The sequence below is a fragment of the Bubalus kerabau genome, chromosome 3 (assembly GCF_029407905.1).
Source record: "Bubalus kerabau isolate K-KA32 ecotype Philippines breed swamp buffalo chromosome 3, PCC_UOA_SB_1v2, whole genome shotgun sequence".
Lineage (NCBI taxonomy): Eukaryota > Metazoa > Chordata > Mammalia > Artiodactyla > Bovidae > Bubalus > Bubalus kerabau.
The window spans coordinates 158144885-158161235 of NC_073626.1; the positions used below are offsets into that span (position 1 = coordinate 158144885).

Here is a 16351-nt window from a genome sequence, read left to right on the forward strand (position 1 = left end):
CTCAACTCTATGTAATACTTTTTTTGTCTAGATTTGTGTGACCTCTGTGATAATCATTTGGGTCTTAATTCACTAATTTTGAATGACAGAAACATCACTCGGACTAGTTTAAGTATAAAAGGAAATTTACTGTCCCAAGTATCTGAACATCAGGAAGTCATGCTAGCTTTAAACATAAATGGATCCAGACACTCAAAAGGTTAAAAAAAAGGATTGGTCTTTGCTAGAGACAGAATGTTTGTGTTTCTCCCTGATTCATATATTGACACCTAAGCCCCAATGTGATGGAATTTGAAGATGAGGCCTTTGAGAGGTGATTAGGTCATGAGGATGGAGCACTCATGAATATGACTAGTGCCCTAATAAAAGGAGCTTCCCGGGTGGCACAATGGTAAAGAATCCACCTGCCAATGCAGGAGACACAAGAGATGTGGGTTTGATCCCTGGGTTGGGAAGATCTCCTGAAGAAGGAAGTGGCAACTTACTCCAGTATTCTTGCCTGGGAAATCTCATGGACAGAGGAGCCTTGCAGGCTACAATCCATAGAGTCACAAAGAGTTGGACATGACTGAGCACTATGCACCCAATAAAAGAGACCCCAGAGAGCTCCCTGACTCCTTCTGCCATATAAGGACACAGAGAGAGGATAGCCATGTATGAACCAGGAAGCAGGCCCTCACCAGGCATTGAATCTAATGGTGCCTTAATCTTGGCTTTTCCAGCCTCTAGAACTGTTTATAAGCCACCCAGTCTGTGGAATTTCAGTTACAGTAGCCCAAACAGACTAAGTGGAGAAGGGAATGGCAACCCACTCCAGTATTCTTGCCTGGAGAATCCCATGGACAGAGGAGCCTGGCAGGCTACAATCCATGGGGTCACAAAGAGTTGGATACAACTGAGCGACTGACACACGAACACACAAACAGACTAAGACACTCCATAGTCTTCTCTGGGCTCTGAGTTAGTGACACTCTCAGGCCCCAGGTAACACTGGATTTCCCCATCTTTTCTGCTGATAATCTCAGCAGAAGATAGGAGCTCCTTCACAGGCCTGGGTCCAACTTTAATTGGCCTGAAATGGAACCAATGCTCTTTCGTAGGGAGGAATATGCCTACTGAGTCTCAAGTACACCCTGTAGTGTTCAAGTGAAGAGGAATGGGGGAGAGAGAAAAAGTAAGCCAGTTGGACTGAGTGGGAGGGTTTCCTAATGAAAACCAAATGCAGCCACCAAAAAAGGAATCAATGTTGGCAAGGGAAAACAACATATGTCATCAACCCCTGTGGCTGCGGTCAGGATTAGGTGAGCTAATACCCAGAAAGCACTTAGTACAATTTCATGAAAAATAGGAAGCGCCCTGTAAATGCTGGCCATAATCACTGTTGTTAACAAAGCATACGTACCTTAGCTTCTAACCTATGACCGCCAACTGTGACCACCTAAACTGACCCGATTTAACAAACGCCTGTGCGATGCTGTGCTAAGCCGCTCAGTCGTGTCTAACTCTTGCCACTCCATAGACTGTAGCCAGCCAGGCTCCTTTGTCCTGGGGATTCTCCAAGCAAGAATACTGGACCAGGGATCAAACCCAGGTCTCCTGCATTGCAGGTGGATTCTTTGCCATCTGAGCCACCAGGGAAGCTCAAGAATACTCCAGTGGGCAGCCTATCCCTTCTCCAGGGGATCTTCCCACCCCAGGAACTGAACTGGTACATGTGTGCTCAGTTGTGTCTGACTCTTTTCGACCCCATGGACTGTACCCTGCCAGGCTCCTCTATCCATGGAATTTTCCAGGCAAGAATACTGGAGTGGGTTGCCATTTCCTACTCTAGGGGATCTTCCCAACCTAGGGATCGAACCCACATCTCCTGAGGCTCCTACATCAGCAGGTGGATTCTTTACCACTGTGCCACCTGGGAAGCCCCAATTGAACCAGGGTCTCCTGTGTTGCAATCCGATTCTTTACCAGTTGGGTTACCAGGGAAGCCCAAGAAACACTTATTTGGTGTCAACTTTATAAACATGGCATTGTGCTCAACTTCTTATGAAATCAAAGACGAAAAATAAATAGTACTCATCTTCAGAGCACGACACAGAGCAAAAACTGGAAAATAATGAAACAAGTGGTTCATCCGTGCCCCAACACACCCATCATTTGATTCTTGCAACGTGCCCTTTCTTACCTCACTCCCGACTTTCCACATTTACCTGCTATGCCTCACTGTGCTCTCATAGCTAACTATCCTGTCAGACATCTACTAACTAGGCTCCCACAGCTAGCTACCTTGCCATACCCAACCATGTTCCCATAGGTAATTATACTGCTCCTTCTAACAATACCCCCACTCTATCTTCCCACATCTAACTATACATTTATCTAATTCTACTGTCATACTAACTATTCTGCTACAATAAACACTTTTCAGATACCCAGAGCAGCTTCAATTCTCACATCTTCAGATGTAATCTAGAATCAAACCTTTTCCCACCTCTGGAAGACCACCTACTCCTACAATCCCGAGAAATCTACATTCTCTAAAGTCTCTCTATATTCCACTGAACTAAAGTTAAACATAAACCCAGACCCTTCCATCATGCCACAATTATTCCTAATCCAATTAAACGCACCTTAATAAACATTTATCAGTGTTGGTGGCTCAGATGGTAAAGAATCCACCTGTAATGCAGGAGACCGGGGTTTGATCCCTGGGTCAGGAAGATCCCCTGGAGAAGGGATTGGCTACCCACTCCAGTATTCTTGCCTGGAGAATGCCATAGACAGAGGAGCCTAGCGGGCTGCAGTCCATAGGTCGCAAAGAATTAGACACAACTGAGCGACTAACACTTTCACTTTTCAATAGCAGAAAATTTGATAATTCTGAAGCAGCATTAACTACTGTCTTGTGGGTGTAATAAACTGGAGGCTGGTTGTTACATTCATCAAAACATACAGCTATTTTATCTGAATAAAGGGAGGCAGCTTGATGCACCAAAAAATAAATAAACACTTATTAAACATCTGCTATACACAAGGTGACACAAAGTTGTGTAAGACATGCATCAAAAACCACAGTAATGGAGAAAACATGACCACCTTTCATATTTGCTATGAAAGGCCCCTGAAAGTTTGCCCCAACTTAAACCCAGATCTTACCAATATGCGTGTTAATAGACAAATTTATGCCAATGATTCTTCATTTTCCCATTCATTTATATTACCTCTTTCTCCACAACACTCACAGAGATGCATAAACAGACCAGAACTCTGCAACTTTTCCACACAAGTTCTACCACTGTAAATGGACTAGGTAAATCTCCCCATCAGTCCTGAATATTCATTGGAACGACTGATGCTGAAGCTGAAGCTCCAATACTTTGACCACTTGATGCAAAGAACTGACTCATTGGAAAGGACCCTGATGCTGGGAAAGATTGAAGGCAGGAGAAGGGGATGACAGAGGATGAGATATTTGGATGGCATCACCGACTCGATGGACATAAGTTTGAGCAAGCTCTGGGAGTTGGTGATGGACAGGGAAGACTGGCGTGCTGCAGTCCATGGGGTCGCCAAGAGTTGCACACGACTGAGCGACTGAACTGAACTGAAATTTCCCCCATGAAGGTTACATGTAAACCCCCTGTAATTCTCCATGCTGCCACCTTGTGGGCTTCTGTTGTAAATGAACTACAGTTTCTCTGGAGATGGGGCTAAGGATCGTTAGCTTAAAGGGCCAATTGAATTGTAGTATTCAATTTGGAATTGAATGAAAGAAAGAAATGGCAACCCACTCCAGTATTCTTGTCTGGAGAATCCCCGTGGACAGAGGAGCCTGGAGGGCTACAGTCCACGGGGTCACAAAGAGTCGGACACAACCGAGTGACTAAGCGCACAGCGCATTCAATTTGGAGGTTCAAACTGGCGCAAGGCTAACCTCTAAACCTGTATAGGACACTGCTCAACTGAGCGAAAACTCCTCTCTTCTCTTGACTTGCATGGGCCAAACAGCACTGATTACTCTTTTAATCTTTCATTTGATCTTATTAACCATTGCTACTTGATCTGTTAGCTTGAAAACCATAGAAAAGAGCAGAGGCTATTACATGTATTTCTTGACTTATATAAAAGGAGGAATGTAGGTAAAATGCTTAAAGTGGAAGTGCTTTGGGTTTTGCATTTTAATATTTTATTTTGCACTTTATCAACTTTAATAAATCTATCTTTGAAACAGCTGGAAGACATAGATCCAAAGGTATGCGTACAATTTCCCAGAACATCATTTTGGCACATTTGGCTTTATTATTTTTCTCTTTTATACATACCTACACACCCCTATATCTATATATGTTGTCAGTTTTTGGGGTTTTTTTTGGCCTATTTGAGATAAAATTGCAGCAATCGAGATTCATCAGCCCTAAATAATCTAATGTATCTGCCAGGACTGAAATATGTCCTTATATAACCCCAGTGTAATTATTAAGTTCAAAGAATTTAACATTAATACAACATTATTTTTAAACATACACAATCAATATTCAAACTTTGCCAGTTGCCCCAATATTGTCCTTTACATCAACTCTTTTTCCCAATACAGAATCTGTTATAACCTCATTCATTTGGGTTTTTTATGTTAAACATTTTATTTTGAGATAATTATAAGAAATAATGCAGAGAGATTTGAGTTTTCCCATCTTGTGGGAAATATGTGGCACATATCCCAAGCAGGATATTGACACCCACACAGCTCATCTCAGTACAGAACGTTTCCACAGACTCAAGAATCCTGCAGGTTGCCCATCATAGACACACCTGCTTCCTTCCTGCTCCACCCTCTCATCAACCTCTGGCAACCACGATTCTGTATTCCACTTGTGTTAACTGTCATCTCAAAAATGTTATATAAAGGACTCCCCTGGAGGACCAGTGGTTAGGACTCTGAGCCTTCATGGCAGGGGGCACAGGTTCGATCCCTGCTGGGGGAACTAGGATCCTGCAAGCCGCGGAGGTGCAGCCAAAAAACCCAAAATGTTATACAAATGAAGTCACACAATATGTAGCCTTCGGGAAATGGCTTTCCTCATTGAGCTTAGCTCTCTAAATCCATCTGGGCTGTTAAGTGTATCAGTAAGTTTGCTCCTTTTTATTTTAATGGATCACAGTTTGTTTATCCATTCATCCACTGGATAATATCTGGGTTATTTCCTGTTTTTGTCTATGACAAATAAAACTGCTATTAACAATAATAATAAAAAAAAGAACGGTCTTCATTTGGTGAAAGGTGTTAATAGGTCGTTGGGCTGTGTAAAGATTCCCTCTGACAAATGGTGTAGAAAAGGGGGGAAAAGAGAACTACATTGTTCTACACAGAGATGGAGGCTGAGTATGAGTGTGAGGAGCAGGGGTGGGGACAAGCTGGAACACACAGGACGGAGCAGGAAGGAGAGAGGCCAGTACTAGAAGACCAGCGGCAGTGAGTTGTATCTGAAGGGTGGTGGTCTCCTGCCCCTGCATCATACAGTAGCACCATATGCCAGTATTTGGACAAGGAAAGAGTGAAACTCAGCAAGGTGATAGATGCTTAATGCTCTGCTTGGCTGGAGTTGAGGCTTTTTTCAGTATAAGCCATGAGGGTCCTTTCCTATGACTGTAAAGACTGCTACTTAAGTCTGTAAACTCCATTCTCCCTTCCCTTGCTGAACCCCACATCAACTCTGCCTGAGCTGTTTCCAATCTAGAAAGGTGTTTGTCACTTCAGGCAGGGTTTTTACATAGAGCCACCCTCCATGTACATCTTTCTTGTACACCCTATATGGATAAGTTGCCCTGGTTTCTTTCTTTTTTTTTTTTTTTTGTCTATCAGTTCACTTCAGTTCAGTTGCTCAGTCATGTCCGACTCTTTGCAACCCCATGAATCGCAGCACACAAGGCCTCCTTGTCCATCACCAACTCCCAGAGTTCACTCAAACTCATGTCGATCGAGTTGGTGATGCCATCCAGCCATCTCATCCTCTGTCATCTCCTTTTCCTCCTGCTCCCAATCTCTCCCAGCATCAGAGTCTTTTCCAGTGAGTCAACTCTTCACATGAGGTGGCCAAAGTATTGGAGTTTTAGCTTTAGCATCATTCCTTCCAAAGAACACCCAGGACTGATCTCCTTTAGAATGGACTGGTTGGATCTCCTTGCAGTCCAAAGGACTCTGAAGAGTCTTCTCCAACACCACAGTTCAAAAGCATCAATTCTTCAGCGCTCAGCTTTCTTCACAGTCCACCTCTCACATCCATACATGACCATTGGAAAAACCATAGCCTTGACTAGATGGACATTTGTTGGCAAAGTAATGTCTCTGCTTTTGAATATGCTATCTAGGTTGGTCATAACTTTCCTTCCAAGGAGTGTCTTTTAATTTCATGGCTGCAGTCACCATCTGCAGTGATTTTGGAGCCCAAAAAATATGCCAAAGCCTTTGACTGTGTGGATCACAGTGGAAAATTGTGGATCACTGTGGAAAATTCTGAAAGAGATGGGAATATCAGACCACCTGACCTGCCTCTTGAGAAACCTGTATGTAGGTCAGGAAGCAACAGTTAGAACTGGACATGGAACAACAGACTGGTTCCAAATAGGAAAAGGAGTACGTTAAGGCTGTACACTGTCACCCTGCTTATTTAACTTATATGCAGAGTGCATCATGAGAAACGCTGGGCTGGAAGAAGCACAAGCTGGAATTAAGATTGCTGGGAGAAATATCAATAACCTTGGATATGCAGATGACACCACCCTTATGGCAGAAAGTGAAGAGGAACTAAAAACCCTCTTGATGAAAGTGAAAGAGGAGAGTGAAAAAGTTGGCTTAAAGCTCAACATTCAGAAAACTAAGATCATGGTATCTGGTCCCATCACTTCATGGCAAATAGATGGGGAAACAGTAGAAACAGTGTCAGACTTTATTTTTTGTCTGTAGGCTACTTTAATCATAAGGACTCCTCAGTTAAAGGGAGACCCATCCTTGCCCAGGTCATATTAAACACTGATGGTTTTCTGCCTCTAGAAAATGTGTTATAAAAATGAGGAACTGGTATAACAATTTAACCCCAAATTTGAGTATATCCCCTTCCTGATTCCTAGCACGACTGAGACCCTTGACAAGGCAAAAGAACCCTTGAACATGCACATCTTGGCCAGATGGGAGCATAATTTCCGTGGGAAATCAGTTCAGTCCCTCAGTCATGTCTGACTCTTTGCGACCCCATGGACTGCAGTACACCAGGCCTCCCTGTCCATCACTAACTCCCAGAGCTTGCTCAAACTCATGTCCACTGAGTCAGAGATGCCATCCAACCATCTCATCCTCTGTCGTCCCCTTCTCCTCCTGCCTTCAGTCTTCCCCAGCATCAGGGTCTTTTCCAATGACTCAGTTCTTCGCATCAGGTGGCCAAAGTATTGGAGTTTCAGCTTCAACATCAGTCCTTCCAATGCATATTCAGGACTGATCTCCTTTAGGATGGACTGGTTGGATCTCCTTGCTGTCCAAGGGACTCTCAAGAATCTTCTCCAACACCACAGTTCAAAAGCATCAATTCTTCAGCACTCAGTTTTCTTTATAGTCCAACTCAAATAAGACTTACCAAATAAAAAAAAATCCTTAATTGCTCCCCATCCAATATCCAGAAGAGATGTTGCTTTAAAGACCTTGAAAGGAGAAATTATTTTAACTTGGAGAGGTGATCTCTGGTACAATAGCAAGTCTCTAGTAGGAAAAAGCTAAGCTTCTCAGCTTAGAGAAGGTGACTGACTTCATTTCCTGGAATGCCTCATGGAACCATGCAAAATTTGGGACTATACATTGGGTTTCCAGGGAAGCAGACTCTGAGAAGGAGTGAGTTTACAGAAGATTAGCAGGAATCACTCAGGGCTTACAGGAGGCATAATGGAAAGCACAGGGCTTCCCAGATAGCTCAGTGGTTAAGAATCTACCTACCAATGCAGGAGACATAGGTTCCATCCCTGGGTCAGAAAAATCCCCTGGAGAAGGAAATGGCAACCCACTCCAGTATTCTTGCCCGGAAAATCCCACGGACAGGAACCTGGCAGGCTTCAGTCTTTGGGGTTGCAAAGAATCAGACATGACTTAGGGACTAAACAACAAACAATGGCGAGCACATGTCTTACAGGAGGTCTAGCTGGGAGTACTCAGAGGTATAGGAGGCTTAGTGAGGAGCACTCATGGAATCAACACCTGTGGAAAGGAAGGGAAGACAAGGAAGCAGCACTGGGTCTCAGCCAGCTCTATGCGGACTTCACAGCTGAGCTGTTCTGTGTTGGTACAAGAGGGCTTAGCCTTTCTACCTCCATGATATCAGCCTTTGGATGAGGGCCACCTGGAAAGGGAACATGACGTTGGCTAGGGCAGCTCTCCCGCTGAGATTGGCCGGCAGGGGGCTGGTAGCTGCTGAGGGCTGACCGCTGGTAGCACTTGTAGTCGTCGCCCCAGTAACTCCTTTCTTCTTGAAGATCTGGGTGGCACGTCACAGCATCCATTGCCTGGTAACCCCGAGACCTAAATCTATACCCCTGGTCATTCCATGAGCTCAGAATTTCCTTCCTCTGAAAATGCCAGGAATTCTTGTATCAGACTACTTCAGAGTGAGATAGGCTGATCTTTATTTTCTTCCTCCTTTTATCAGAGTAAAACATATTAAGTTCTCTAGGCATTATCACAAAATCCTTTTGCTCTTAAGAAGGAGCATCCTATAAATAAGGTTAAGAGAATTAATTCTGTCCAACAGTGGAGGCAATCTCACCTACATAAATTGATTAAAAATGCATGCTACAATTTGGATGAACCTCAAAAGCATTACGGTACATGAAAAAAGCTAGACACCAAGAATCACATATCGTACAATTCCATATACATGACATATCCCAGAGTGGGTAAATCCATAGGGACAGAACTCTGCCTGATTGTTGCCAGGGATGCCAAGTGGGGAAATGCAGAGCAACTGCTTTATGGAGTTTCCCTTTGGGAATATTTTGGGACTAGAGAGAGGTGGTGGTTACAGAACACTGTGAACATACTAAATGCCACTGAATCGTTCATTTTAAAATTAATTTTATGTCAATTTCACCTCCATTTTTTAAAATAAAAATGAGTTTTTAAAAAACTTCTTTGGAAGGAGTGTACTATATTAAAACTAACCCTCTACTGCAGGAGCCTTCACTTTCGAGTAACTTGTTTAGTCGCTAAGTCATGTCCGACTCTTTGCAACCTCATGGACGGTAGCCGGCCAGGCTCCTGTCCTTGAGATTTCCCAGGCAAGAATACTGGAACAGGTTGACATTTTCTTCTCCAGGGGATCTTCCAGACCCAGAGATCAAACCCTGAATCTCCTGCACTGACAAGCAGATTCTTTACCATTGAGCCACCGGGGAAGCCCCTTCTGAGTAACTAGGTATCATCAAAATATTGTTACTCTGTCCTCAAAGCAAATTTAGATTACACAAGGCAAGTCAGCTACTACTATTTGTTTTTAAAATCAAGCATCTAGTCAAGTAAATCAAAATTATGTATAACTATAAGCAATTCATTTAAATGTAAATCAAAATTAAATCAAAATCTAGTCAAGCAGACACTGAATAAATCAAAATTATGTATAACTATAAGCAACTCATTTAAATGTAACGAGTAATTTCTATTTACAACTAAAGGGTATTTTCCTTCAAAAGGAGTTGGAAATATTGTGATTCACACAGCCTTGAAAATTTGTTGAAATAAAAAATAATGTTCAGAGATTTTAGAATCTCCAGAATGATTTGAAAAGGCACACTCCAAACGAACAATTTTTAAAAATACTTGATGTTGGGAGAATGGCATTGAAACATGTAAAATATCATGTATGAAACGAATTGCCAGTCCAGGTTCGATGCACGATACTGGATGCTTGGGGCTGGTGCACTGGGACGACCCAGAGGGATGGAATGGGGAGGGAGGAGGGAAGAGGGTTCAGGATGGGGAACACATGTATACCTGTGGCGGATTCATTTTGATATTTGGCAAATCTAATACAGTTATGTAAAGTTTAAAAATAAAATAAAAAAGAAAATTAAAAAAAAAAATACTTGATGAAAATCATTCATCTTTTATTGGTAAAACATGAATAACTGCATCTGATTGTTTTCCTTTAATGTGTTTGGTATTTGGAAAACAAGAAATAGCAAAAGTTCATGTTCTAGACAAGTGAGAGTCAAATCGACTATCCCGTCTCCCATCCTCTCTGAAAAAAGAACCACTTATAAATTTCATTTTTTTTTAAAGGATTCCAAATTTGAAGATTTTGTATAAAATACTTTCTAAATTTCAAAACACATTTAAAATGTACTATATAAGGAAATTTAAAATATTAATGTTTACCTGAATTTTCAAGAACGCAATGTTCTTTATTTTTTCTTCAGTAAAACTTCTTCAATCTAAAAATTTAAAATTTGAAGCATGGCATTTTGAATTCCATACAAGAATTTATATCTTTCATTAAAACTAACTGGCTAAAATATTTCATGTAAATATAAAACATGTGCTTTAGATTGAAATAAACTACATTTGAAGTGTGTTGTTTGTAAACCAAAGATGCCTTTTATGAATTGACTCCAAAAAACTTGGACAATCCAAAAATATACACAAATCAACAGCAAAATTTCTACTTGATCTTTCTAGGCAGGATTTAAATGTCATATTTTGATGTTTTCCCAGTTATTGTGTATTAATTTCATTCTACTTGATCTTGCTATATTCTGGATATTTTCTCAAACAAACTTGACGTTTGAAAATTTGTATTTGTATACCATCAATGTAATACATATTTGAATTTACTTTTGAACTGTGGTGTTGGAGAAGACTCTTGAGAGTCCCTTGGACTGCAAGGAGATCCAACCAGTCCATCCTAAAGGAGATCAGCCCTGGGTGTTCTTTGGAAAGAATGATGCTAAAGCTGAAACTCCAGTACTTTGGCCACCTCATGCGAAGCTGACTCATTGGAAAAGACTCTGATGCTGGGAGGGATTGGGGGCCAGAGGAGAAGGGGACGACAGAGGATGAGATGGCTGGATGGCATCACTGACTCGATGGACGTGAGTCTGAGTGAACTCCGGGAATTGGTGATGGACAGGGAGGCCTGGCATGCTGCGATTCATGGGGTCGCAAAGAGTCGGGCACGACTGAGCGACTGAACTGAACTGAACTGATCCAAGAAATTGGAATTCTGCCTTAGGGTTGCCTATAAGTAAAATAAGGATCGTATACCTAGAAATGGGTAAAATGGCAAGCTATATTATATATGTACTATAATTAATTATATTTATATTTATATTTATATATATATATATATATATATATGGTGGTGGTGATTTAGTTGCTAAATTATGTCTGACTCTTGTGACCCCATGGACTGTAGCCCACTAGGATCCACTGTCCATGGGATTTCCCAGGCAAGAATCCTGGAGTGGGTTGCCATTTCCTTCTCCATATAATATATATGACCACATCTTAAAAAGAGGAAAAAAGCAAAGATAGATCTATCTATCTATATGAGAGAGAAAGAGAATTGTATTTCTGATTATTTACCCTATCAGAATATAGAACTATGTAGACCACTCAATATTTACAAATAGCAATTCTAATTAAGAGAGTAATACAATCAAAAGGACGTGTCATGTTCTTAATTATTTACTTTTAAAATAAAAGGACTCAGGTAGTTTCATGGAAGGTGATATAAAGATGCATTGGGGGAATTCCCTGTGGCCCAGTGGTTAAGAATCCGACTTGTGATGCAGGGGACACGGGTTCAATCCCTTGTCAGGGAACTATGATCCCACATGCTGCAGAGCAACTAAATCCATGCACTACAACTAGAGAGTCTGTGTGATGCAATGAAAGATCCCACGTGCCACAACTAAGACCTGACGCAGCCAAATAATAAATAAATAAATACTAAAAAAAAAAAGAAGAAGAAGGATTGAGACTGCTAAGTTAGAGCGGACAAGGCAAACGATTAAAACCAGGCAGGAAGTGTGATGAACACTTCCCACTGCCCAAAGGCTGGCACTCCAGGTCTAGTAACAAACCTGTTTTCACGTCTAGAAACTCAAACTTGTGTCTGTCTCTCCAGAGCTCTCAGAATTCAGGGATGCTGAGTCATGCTCACAAACTCACCAGAAGTTGAAGGATGAGGCCTAGACTTACACACAACTCTCAAACTGGCTGAAAATTCCTACGCAGCAGACCAGCCCATTAGTTCCCTTTATCAAAGCTGCCAGAAAATCAAAATTTATTTATTTTTGGACATGGTTTTGGAGGAAAGGGAAGTGGTTTAATTTAGCACTGACAGTCTGATGTATCCTTCTGCAAAAGAGGGATGTATACACCAAGCAAGACGCCGAGCAAAGCAAACATTTGCAGCCCAAGGAGGGGGCGTGTGCCTTATGGCCAGTGGTAGGTGAGCACTGCTGTTGCTGGCCACGTGGCTTTTTCTTATGCTATCATGGTGAATCACTGTCCCACTTTTGAGAGTGATCTATGTTTTTCTGTTCACATTAATATTTTCAATTAGATTAAAATTAACTTTCTGAGAAATGACAGGACATTTGGAATTTGCCCTAAAATACTTACAACTCAAGTAGGAGAGAAATAAAAATTTGGAAAAATATAGATCATTATTAAAACTGGGTTGCGGCTTGATGATATTATTCTCTTTACTTTAACATGTGTTCAAATAGTTCCATTAAAATTTTTTCAAAATTTTATTTCAAAAATTATTTCTTGATGTCTTGGTTCTGGTCATTCTCAGTATACTGCATTGGTCACAGGCTCTAAAGCTAAATTCAATTCAAATTCTACTTCTGCCATTTGCTAACTGAGATCTTAAACAAGTTATTTGATTGTTTATGCCAGCTTCCTCATTGTAAAATATTGTTACTGATGAAACCTACCTCACATGGTTTTTTATGGTTAAAATAAGATCATTTATGGAAGGTGCTTGGCATTGTCTGGCATATAGTAATCACTCAATAAATGCTAGTTATTATTATCCATCATTAGTGATTCTGTAGTTTGTGGGCAATGTATTTTCTATTCTCCAATTTGAGCTCAAAAGCCAACTACAAGGCCCATTCCTACACACACACACACACACACACACACACACACACACACACCTACTTGCTTGTTCAGCAAAATGTACTCTTCTGTATCCACTGAAATCTCTGTAGTTTCATTCCTCCAAATGAAATAGTAAGAACTAATTAGTAAGAATCAGATAAAGGTAGCCACCCTCTGAGGTCCCCTAATCTCCATCTCAACAATGTAGAAGAGAAAGCTGCTCCATCACTTTTCCCTTCTCACCACAGTCAATCCCACTAACCCCAAATCCACACTCAATGCCTCACAAGTGAATCTTCTTGCAGGAAGAAATAGACTATACTTCTTGGTTTAAGAAGAAGCTGAAGAAGCCTAACAGGGAACTGAAGAAACCTAACAAAGCAAAGATTTGATATATAGCTCTTACTTCAGAGTGTTAAAATTACAGGGTAAGGAATTCTGGTTAACATCTACTCTGAATCACCCGTAGAAATGACTTTTTAAAAAATCTTTGCTATTTAAGTCCATGGTAATTAGTAGCATTTGAAAGAAGGTGATTCTGTTGAGTCATGCTTAGAACTACAAACTCTAAATAAATGTGTGATTCAGTCAGGACAGATGAAAAAAGAAACAGAATGATTCAAAATATGCAAGAGAAGCCAGGAATATTGTTTTTACTTTGCTGATTTGAGTTTTTCCATACCAAGTGGACATCATGTCCCCATTCAAATATATGAACTCAGGTATATCAGCGTTATCAGAATATCAGATGGAGTCCATCTCTTGCAACCCTCCATGTTTCCTTAACTGGCTTTTATTAGAACTAACTAGTCATGTTGACTAAGTCAGTGTGGGAGGCTGGTCAGGAGTTTGGATGGGTTATACCCAAGGTCTATAGGGCAGAATTCAGTTTAAGAAGCAATGGCTTTGTATCGCCAAATACATATTCCATTTGGAATTGGTCTCCCATGCCCTCTGTCACATAAACCACTAGCTGTCCAGTGAAAAGTCTTCCTGTTTCTCCCAAATAATCCTTATTTATAACCAATTAACTCTTGCCCATGTCACCCTCTATCCAAGTAATTAATGAGACCATTTTTATTTTCTGTTTGTTTTTTAAAATTTTATTGGAGCATAATTGCTTTACAATGTTGTATTAGGTTCTACTGTACAGCAGAGTGAATCAGCTATATGCATACATATATCCCGTCTTTTTTGGATATTCTTCTTATTTAGGTCAACACTGAGTAGTTTCCTGTGCTATGCAGTAGGTTCTCATTAGTTATCTAATTTAAGCACACATGCATGCTAAGTCACTTCAGTCATGTCTGACTCTGCAACCCCATGGACTGTAACCTGCCACACTCCTCTGTCCATGGGATTCTCCAGGCAAGAATATTGGAGTGGTTTGCTATGCCCTCCTCGAGGGGATCTTCCAGACCCAGGGATGGAATCCAGGTCTCCTGCATTGCAGACAGACTCTTTACCACTGAGCCACCTTATACACAGTATCAAGTGTGTATATGTCAATCCCAATCTCCCAGTTAATCCCACCCTTCTTTCCCCCCGCTTGGTGTCCATACTTTGTTCCCTACATCTGTGTCTCTATTTCTGCCTTGCAAATAAGATCATCTATATACAGTTTTTTATTTGGGGAATTTCTAAACTTATCCAGATGCAGAGAGACTAGTAGGATCAGCCATATACTGTATATATATACATACATGGCATCTAGAGTATCTGTCACCTTGCTTTAACAATTACTACCATGCTTCCAATGTTGTTTCGTCTGCTTCCTGCCTCCCCACCACCATCTTTTCCTAAACTGGAGTACTTAAAGGCAAATCCCAAAACCAATATTTCTTCCCTAATGGGTAAAGGCATTAAAAAAAAATGTAACTGCCATATTATTAGCAAATCTAATAAAATGACCAGTAATTATTTGACATTACCTACTAATAACCAATCCACATACAAATTCCTCAATTCTCTCAAAACTGTCACCAGAGTAATTAAGTGGTAGAAGCTAGGATTTGAACTCAGGCAGTTGGGACTCCAGCAGATTCTAAAATCCATAACTCATGGAAAGAGAGCCCACCAAGAGCTCTGCAGAAATGGACAGTAAAGGACAAAATAAGAAGGGGGAGATGATACAAGGAAGCAATTAGCATAAAGGTTATTAATAACCTCAGGGCTTCTTTGATGGCTCAGTGGTAAAGACCCCGTCTGCCAATGCAGGAGACTCAGGTTCAATTCCTGGGTTGGGAAGATCCCCTGGAGAAGGAAACGGTTAGCCACTCCAGTACTCTTGCCTGGAGAATTCCATCGACAGAGGACCCTGGCGGGCTACAGTCCATGAGGTCACAAAGAGTCGGACATGACTGAGCAACTAACACTTTCACTTATTGGCAACCTCAGCCAAGTGGCTTCAATCAGAAGGGTCTTTTGAAATGTTTCCTTTTAGAGAACTGACAGCCTCCACGAGAGGAGGTTTGGAGGCTGAACAAAGGTGAGGAGGCTCACCTTTGAGAACCAGGTGAGAGGGCAGAGGAGGAATCAGGAGATCTCCAGGAATGCAGTGCTGATGATGAAAGCATCAGGACCTGGCAGGTCCCCACAATCTAAACTCCTACTAGGGCAGAGGGCAGGCGTGCCTCTTACTCCGAGGGGCATGACTGGGCTAACCAACAGATGCATTTAGTTGCCATACAAGTCATAAACAGTGTTGTCCACAAGATTCAAAATATCCCTTTAGATAACTGGAGATAAGTAGCCCTTCAGATGACTGTCTCAAAACAAGGGCTAGCTTTTGACCTAACATGCTAGCTAGTGATTTAATCACTAGCTTTTGATCTAATATGACTTTTTTGAAGATGGTTCAAATCTTCCTTCTTATTTCAATGAACAGCCACTTGGTGGAGTGGAACCCTTGTAAACTAGGAGTGGAGAAGAAATCCTGAGAGGAAACCACAGCTCAAGTTGAAGCTCTGCAGCCAGATCTTAGAAACCCAAAAAGGTGCTGTTCAGAAAGGCTGGTGTTCCACCAATAACCACAAGGGGACACTTTTGAGCCAAGCACTTGGTAATGTTAAAAACAAATGGGATAGCACTTCTGTTTGTTTTTAATTTATAGACAAAGACTTATAGATAGGTGCAAAAAGAAATCCTCTTTTGCAACCCATAACTCTTTGCTCAGTATGAGTTTTGATACAGATAAGAAAGAGCATG

At 41.3% G+C, this 16351-nt stretch overlaps 1 non-coding gene across 1 annotated transcript; it reads left to right on the forward strand.

The window, feature by feature from the left end:
* The first annotated feature begins 16228 nt into the window (after positions 1–16228).
* Positions 16229–16351, forward strand: LOC129648120 (small nucleolar RNA SNORA40). The gene has a single exon (XR_008712704.1). It is a non-coding gene; the product is annotated as a small nucleolar RNA SNORA40 (small nucleolar RNA).